Here is an 8,143-nt window from a genome sequence, read left to right as displayed (position 1 = left end):
ACTCAGCCCGAGCCCAGAAGAGAAGAGTAACTGACAGGGGTATCAGAGGGAGTCTCTAAACCATTACCAAAGATTCTCTCCCAGCACCAGGGAGCAGATGTGAGCAACACCCAGGAAGTCTCCTGACTCCAAGAAATAAGAGCCTAATTAAAATGGGAAACTCCTGTTCTTCATCACACTGGTCAGTTACTCATTTAAATCATTATTATAAAATAAGACATGATGAAACGTCAGCTTTCACTCTTCTTCTGCTTATGCTGATCCAGAACACTTTTCCTTCTATCACTCCTTTCAGTCAATTCTAAAATTTTCTCAAATGTCCCCTCTGAATATTCTGAGAAAGGGCAGTCCCACCTATCTGAATGATTGGAGAAATGAGTTCCAGCAAAGTGCTAACGCAGGCTTACCAAGAGAGCCTGCATTGTAACCCTGTCATCAAAGGCCCAGTGGGTAGAGGGTGTGGCCTGGAAAAAAATTTACACATCATAACTTTTTATTCAGTCACCATAATAAGTACAATTCCCATAGTCAGTTAATTTGGGTTGTTTGGGTCATTGCAGAACTGATTGGAATGTTACAGACTGACCTGATTTAGTTACTAAAAAGGCCAAAAGCAAGGGAAACTAACATTTCAGAGACCAGTGATTTGGGCCAAATTTATGACTCAGTCAATGCCTGTGAAGGGTTCTAAGTGACTGTTAGAGTATCAGACTTTATAATGCCCAGAAGTCACTGATCAACTCGGCAAAATTAGTATAATTGCAGTCTTCATTGATCACAAACTATGGCTATTTATCCATTTTATTGGACTTTCAAGAACGTTAGCTCAACATCTATTAAGTACCCATTTGGGGGAAACACGTTTCCAGGGATCAATGAATATTAATAAATTGTGGACTCTGTCTTTGGGCATTTCGTAGTCTTTATGAAGGACACACTAGTGCTTACTGGTGGAGCTCAAATAAAGAACAAAATGTAGGACAAGAAGATCTTTCTTTGTGGGTCCTGAGAGGAAGTAAAGCATCAGTGCTCCCACCTTCCAGGGGGTCAACTGTTGGATGTCATTAATAGATGAAAAGAACCAGTCTCACAGAGGATGAAAACAGAAGGGAGAATAATGGCATATTCTATGGCAAACAGGTGCTAAATATATGTTTGCCGAATTATCATAATATTAAGCCACTGTAGTGTGACTCAAAAATATTTAAACAAAAAAGAGGGACAGGACATTTATTAATTTCTGAAAAATTCAGAGTTGTAAACAGGCTTTGCTGCATCCAGGTACTCATGTGATGTACTCAGGTTGCAGTCTGTCTCTCATCTCTTGAATATGATTTTTATTAGCCTCAGTAGAGTAACAAATTCTGTAACAAACTTAGAGTTGAGAGAGATGTTAGAGATTACTTGGCAACCACTCTAAATTCCTCTTCAGGTGTTTCCCTAAAAAGCATAAGTTAAACAAGGCTCATTGATGCAACTTTGGGTCATATCCCCATTCCTGTACCAATCATTGTGGACTCCTACCCTATACTTAGGGTGGTTATGCATGGAAAATATGGTCTGTGTCCAGAAGAGGTAATGGATGCAAGGCCACAAAAGAAAATAAATCTCTACTATACATACCATGCATTGTGTATTTATTATGTGTTAGGAAATGTGCAAAAAGCTTCGTAAATGGTAAATCATTTTTTTCTACGCAACAATCCCATGAAGGTGGAATGATAGTTAAACTATTTACACAGTCATCTGTATAAATCAGAACAAATGTTGGAAGGTCCTTACAGGCCTGAAGCAGAATCCTGGAGACCTAAACTGTAATAGGCATTAACCCCTTATTTGCTGGATTATGAGGACTTCTGGAGAAGGGAGGTCTTAGGGGAGAGACCAAGACAGCTGAGTGGTGGGAAAGCATGTGGGGAGCTTGAGGCAGGAGAGCTCTATTAACTGTATCAGAAGTATTTCACTACAGTAAAACCTTGGATTGCGAGTAACTTGGTTTGCAAGTGTTCCGCAAGATGAGCAAACATTTCTAATACATTTTAACATGGTAAATGAGTGATGTCTTGCAATATGAGTAGTTTGTTTCCAGAATGAATTATGTTTGCAAACCAAGGTATTACTGCATTTTCTAAGAGCTGGCACAGCCGTATTAATGCATGCCAGATAGTTGATAACCATAGATACATATTCCATTTAGGGAGTATATCTAGTTTACAAATGAGAAACTGTATCTCACAGAGGTACAACTTGCTCAAAGTCACATTAGTAAACTGTAAAAGTGAAATTCAAAGCCAGGTCTATCTGATTCTAAATCCCATGCCCTACAAAGAATTAGAGTAATCCAGAGATCCTCCATGTATTATGATAAATGTCCATGTATGCAATCACCTATGTCTTGCCCTTGAATGAGAAAGAGAAGGCTTCTCTGAAAGACCTCTTTGTGACCTCAGTTCTGACACAGTGGCTTTTATTAGTAAGACAAAACTCATGAAGATGCACAGAATTCCAAACCTCTGCCTTCCCATCACTCACTTCATTATCATGGTTACTATTCCATCAAATGTCACTGGAGTATATACCTGTTCAAAGCCTGGTTCTGGGATAACAAGACATAAAATTAATGGTATAAGCACTGGTCAATTCTTATGTCATTTGATGCACAGTCTTAGCATTGCAAAAGTCTAAAGGAAAGACAGTGTTTTATCAGAAAAATCAAAAGTTCTTTGAGCTTGTTCTAGGAGAGATCAAGAATCATGTGTAATTTTTTTAAAGTCTATACTGGAATGTTAAGTCATGTCCCATCACCAGCTCATTGCAAATTTCTCCATAGCAAATATAAGCATCAGGAAATACGGAGTTGGTCTTTCTGCAGCTTTTGAGCTTGAGAATGATTTCATTCCTTCCCTAACATTGTAGTAGTTACCAGAGAAGCATGGATGAGTACAGTAAGGTCCTTAGATTATAATTTTGTGGGGGAATACGTACAAAAACCAAGAATTACAACAAATTGTTAGTGTTAGGTATATGCGAAGGGGTTTTACATGATGGTCTTCGAAGTCATAGCGCCTGGGTTAGAATCCCAGCTCCACTATTGCTGGCTGTATGAACTTGGACCTGCCACTTAAACATGCTGAGGTTTATAATAGTTTCCTAATCTGTGACATGAGGATATAATAGTATCTCCCACATATGGTTGTTGTGAGGATTCATAAAACAATCCAACATTTAGTATAGCATCTAATATATTCTCTATCAAGTGTTGTTCTTACAAATCATACTAATCATAGTACAGGGAAATGTAAAGCAGACCACAGAACTGGAGAAGGCTTCCTGGAGGAAATACTGCTTGAAGGAATTTTGAAGGCAAAACAGGAATTGAATAGACAGTGAAGGAGGAGGGTCATTAAGACTAGGAGTGTCAGGTAAGATAGCATCAGTAAAATCAGGTATGGAGCACGAAGTTAAGAAGCAGTGGAAACCGTGATGCTATCAGAATGCTGGCTAGAATGAAGGGAGGGGTGAAAGAGAGAGCTACACAATGACAATAACGTATGGGCCTGTGTCTGACATATTTTCTGTCTTCCATAGGGTCTGTAGCCTTGCACAATGTTGTATGTGTGAATAAGTGACTGAATAAATAAACGGATGAATGAAACTGTGTTAGGTTTTTAGAGGTCTAGGGGTTGTGGTTTTGGAGAAAATCTTTCTGCTGACCCACCCATATTTCCATGATAAAAAAAAAAAGGCGGATTCTATGGGGTGTGGCTAATTCCATGATGGTGAGACTTAGAGAGTAGCAACAATAGAAAGCTTTACAACCATTGGGCTGATGACACAAGAGAAGGAGACAGTGTTTGGTGCTCAGTGAGAGTTACAGTGGGGAAGGTGAGCTGTAGTCATGGGGACAAAACCACCACCAGAGATGCTTCCCTGAAGCAAGAAGGAAAAAGGAAGCTATCTCTCCACCTTCCACTTGGCTCATCACAGCCACCCATCTCCTGATGATGCCTCCCACTGGTTAAACCAACTGGACGCCAACCCTCAAAGCAGCCCAAGTGGGCCTATTTCCCAGCAAGAGAGAGAAGATCAAAGAATGTGAGAGTGAAAGTGTCAAGTGGAGAACAACCACCACAGATGTCAAGATCATTAACCAATCTCAAGATGTGGGTCTTCTATTTTGAAGACCGCTCACTGTGACTTACCTTCATGTGATTTGATGTTGCTTGTGGCAAATTCAGGGGATGCTGAGTTTTGGTGGCTGTGATGAGCAAACAGGGTTGCAGGCAGTGTATAATCTAGTCGGCTTTAAAGGGTTTAACCTTTGGGGGAAGGGACGGTGGGGAAAAAAAGGGTTTAACATTTGACAATCTTTTATTGAGCAACTACTGTGGGATACATAGGTGATCAACAACCCTAGAAATTAAGGTTGTCATCCAGTGTTAACAAAGGTTGAGTAACTTTCTCAAGGTCAGAATGGGTGTGTTTGTGTTAAAAATAGTTTTAGTCAAAGTCTTAGCTCATGTTCAATTCTCTATCATATTACTTCCCACTTAAAAATGTTTCTACAAAGTGGCTTGTAAAGGTAGATAGAACTTTCCATAGTTTACTAGCCTCTAGAAACAGTTTACTTTCCCATATTGCATGGTTATTTTATCCTTTTCCACAGTAGCTAAAATAATACACTGTATAAAACTGAACAACCAAGTCAAATTTTTCTAGACTTTGATAAATTTGCTATTGAAGGCTACTTAGTGGAGGGGAAGGAAAGCTAAAGCGAGAGAGAATGAAGAGAGGAATTTACTTATGTAATTATATTTAACATTTGGCTTAATGTCATCCTAATAGCTAGGCAAAATATGATATCTTTAATTATGACTGAAATTGCAAAAACACAATATGAATTTAAAAATTTTAAACCAGGGCCGGCCGAGTGGCGCGTTGATTAAGAGCTGGCTTGGGACACCAGAGGGCCCCGGTTCAGATCCCACATATGAGGGCCAGTGACACTGCCCTTCACAGCTAAGATGCTGAACAACAGCTCAACCTGGACCTGGGCTGCCGTGAGTCGCCAAGTTGCCGGGAACGGCATAGGCTGCAGCCCCTGCTGCAGTGGGTTGCCATGGGCTACCGTATGTAGCCAGCAGTCAGTGTGAGCGGCCAGCAGTCACAGTGAGCGGCCATACAGAAGCCGGCAACTGATCTGCCTCTCCCGGGAAGAGCGCAATGATGGTGCCAACTTGGGCCAGTGAAGCAACGTCCTCCACAACTAGACTGAAGAACAAAAGGACAGCAACTTGTCTGTTCTCCTTCCCCAGTTCCCCAGTGCTGTTCCCATCCCCCAATTCCCCAATAAAAATCTAAAAAAAAAAAAAATTAAAACAAATTTGCTAAAAGGCAGCAAATTTAGGTATCAACTAATTCTAAAACTTCTAATCTTCTGATGAGGATTCTTAACAAAAACATAGATGCCTAGACTAAGAGATACAAAAAGAGAGGCAGTGAGAGTGTAAGTTTTCTAATGCTGCATAACAAATGATCACTAACTTAACTGGCTTAAAACAGCACCCATATGTTAGCTCACAGTTCTGTAGGTTAGAAGTCTGGTATAACAACATTAATAAAGGTGTAAGCCAGGCTGAGTTCTTATCTGGGGGTTCTAGGAAAGGCTTTGCTTCCAAGCTCATTTAGATTATTGGCAGAATCCAATTCCTTGTGGTTGCACGACTGAGGTCCCTGTTTCCTTGCTGGCTATCAGCTAGATGTTACTCACAGCTCCCAGAGGTGGCCTGCATACCATGCCTCCTCACCATCTCTCTCACAGCCAGGTCCTCTTAAGCTCCAAATTTCTCTGATTTCCGTCTTTCTGACTTCTAGACACAGAGGTCATGTCAGTCAGTGAATTTCCCTATCTTAAAGTCAACTGCTTTGGGACATTAATTACATCTGCAACATTCTTTTACAGCAACACCTAGATTAGCATTCTATTGTACACCAGGGGCCAAGAATTTGGGGAACATTTTGGAATTATGCCTACTGGAGAAAGAAGGAGGGAGGAAGGAATAGAGAGAGAATGAGAGAAAGGAGGGAGAGACAAAGAATCATGAAGCAAAATCATTTTGTTTTCATCTCTGTTTGCTCTGTCTTTATTAATACTTCTATATTTCTTTACCCTTCTCTCAGTCTCTCCTTTAACCAAAATGTTATCGGCATTGAGTCATATATTATAAGTAAAACTAGATTGTAAAATTGAAATGCTCTTTAATTAATTTGTATAGGCCAGGGATTTTTTCAACCTTTTTGTGAAGAGTGGGGATTTTAATCTGCCTAAAAATGTAAGAGTGGAGTCAGACACCTGCTGCCTTTGTCCTTCCTATTAGGAATTCCAGCAAACCATAGGAAAGGACCCACAGTACCAGTCAACTAACACAGGCCCCAGAGGGCCCAATCTAAGAGGTGGGGATCTCCAAGCTATTCTTTCCTGTTTTGGACCTGAGGAGGTCATGTGATATACAGAAGGTGACACAGGCCATTGTATTCGGTAAAAGTATGGAACCCAAATCTTCTCACTCTAGGCTAGCACGGTTTCAGCTAGACCCTAGGGTTTGTACTTCATATCCAGTGTCAATGTGTAGAATAAACTGTTAAACTCATTTTTTAAAAAAGTTAGATTTCTTGTTGTTACATGGTCCTTGAATTATACCCTTTTTTCCTGCCTGTTACTAGTCTAATTTTTTTTTTAATTCCTCTGTATCAGAAGAAAGTTCTATCGGAAAATTTAACAACTTTAGTTGGAGACAATTGAGGGCCTCATGTATTGTTTCTCAAAGCTTAAGAAACTCTTGGGGAGGCTCTACCCAGACCAGGAGTAGGCTCACGACTCCTGTGAGGATTGCAATGGGAACCTGCATTGTAACAAGCCCTTTCCCCAGGTGACAATGACACCTGCTAAAGTTGGGTTTCAACTGATCTAGTTTAATAAAGTTTAGTGAAATAATGAGTGAATATGCTTGGCAAAGGATTTCTCAGACCTTTCCATGATTTAACAGGCAATTCTTTAAAAAATAATTCTATGCAATGATATATCTTCTAAAATATATTTAAAAAACAGAGGTTTTTAGTAAAATAGGATAATCTCCCTTTTAAAATGGTACAACACACCTGGGGAGACCAGGAAGTAAGGTCAGCTGATGCATGAATATGTGATGTCTGTGGATATGTAAGCACACTTGTTAATTCACTGTGGTATGTTGTCTATTCAATAATTACCAGCCTGTTATGATTCCTATAATTTCAGCACATATTTGTGATAGTATTCAATGTTCATTAAATATTAAAACATTTATTCTACTCAACTTTTCTCACATATGTACCTGAAAGATAGATAGCAGTTTTAAAAAAAAGCCGCTCTCGTGGCTCTGAACAAACAAAAAGTTGAACAATTCAGAAAAAAAATGAATAATTTCAGCCTCCAGATCCTGAAAAACTGGAAGGTGAGCTATCCAAGATGAAATAATTAATGATTTTTGGAGCAGCCCAATGCAAAGATATCCAAATATTGCAAAACATGCAATTTGTGTTCTTCTTCCCTTTGCTACAACACCCTCTGTGCTCCAACAAAAACAAAATAAATGAATAGACTTGATGTTGCACTTGATATGAAGTTCTGACTCAGCCCCATTGTTCCAAATGCTAATACCTGATAAAAAGTTGTAAAATAGGTTCATTAAAAATCTATTCAGTATATTGTGTTTCATAATATAAAATGTAAACTATAAGATGCTTCATTTTAGGTGAAGGGGGATAAGAGGCTCAAATTTCCAGGTATAAAACAAATAAGTCATGGAGATGTAATGTACAGCATGGGGAATGTAGTCAATAATATTGTGATAGCATAATGCAGTATTACATGGTTGCTGGACTTATGGTGATCATTTTTTTAGGTATATAAATGTCGAATAACTATGACGTATACGTGAAACTAATATAATATTGTATGTTAGTTGTATTTTAATAAAAAACTTTAAAAAAAAGATGCTTCATTTTATTCTTTATGTAATTTGGTAAATAATTGTTCAATAAAATAAAGTTGTATTTGTATGTTGTCAGTTATAGTGCATATTAAAAACATATAAATTATCATTAA

Source organism: Hipposideros armiger, unplaced genomic scaffold, assembly GCF_001890085.2.
Source record: "Hipposideros armiger isolate ML-2016 unplaced genomic scaffold, ASM189008v1 scaffold_407, whole genome shotgun sequence".
NCBI classification, from domain to species: domain Eukaryota; kingdom Metazoa; phylum Chordata; class Mammalia; order Chiroptera; family Hipposideridae; genus Hipposideros; species Hipposideros armiger.
The sequence above is the reverse complement of the archived record's forward strand: the minus strand, read 5'-3'. Positions refer to the sequence as shown.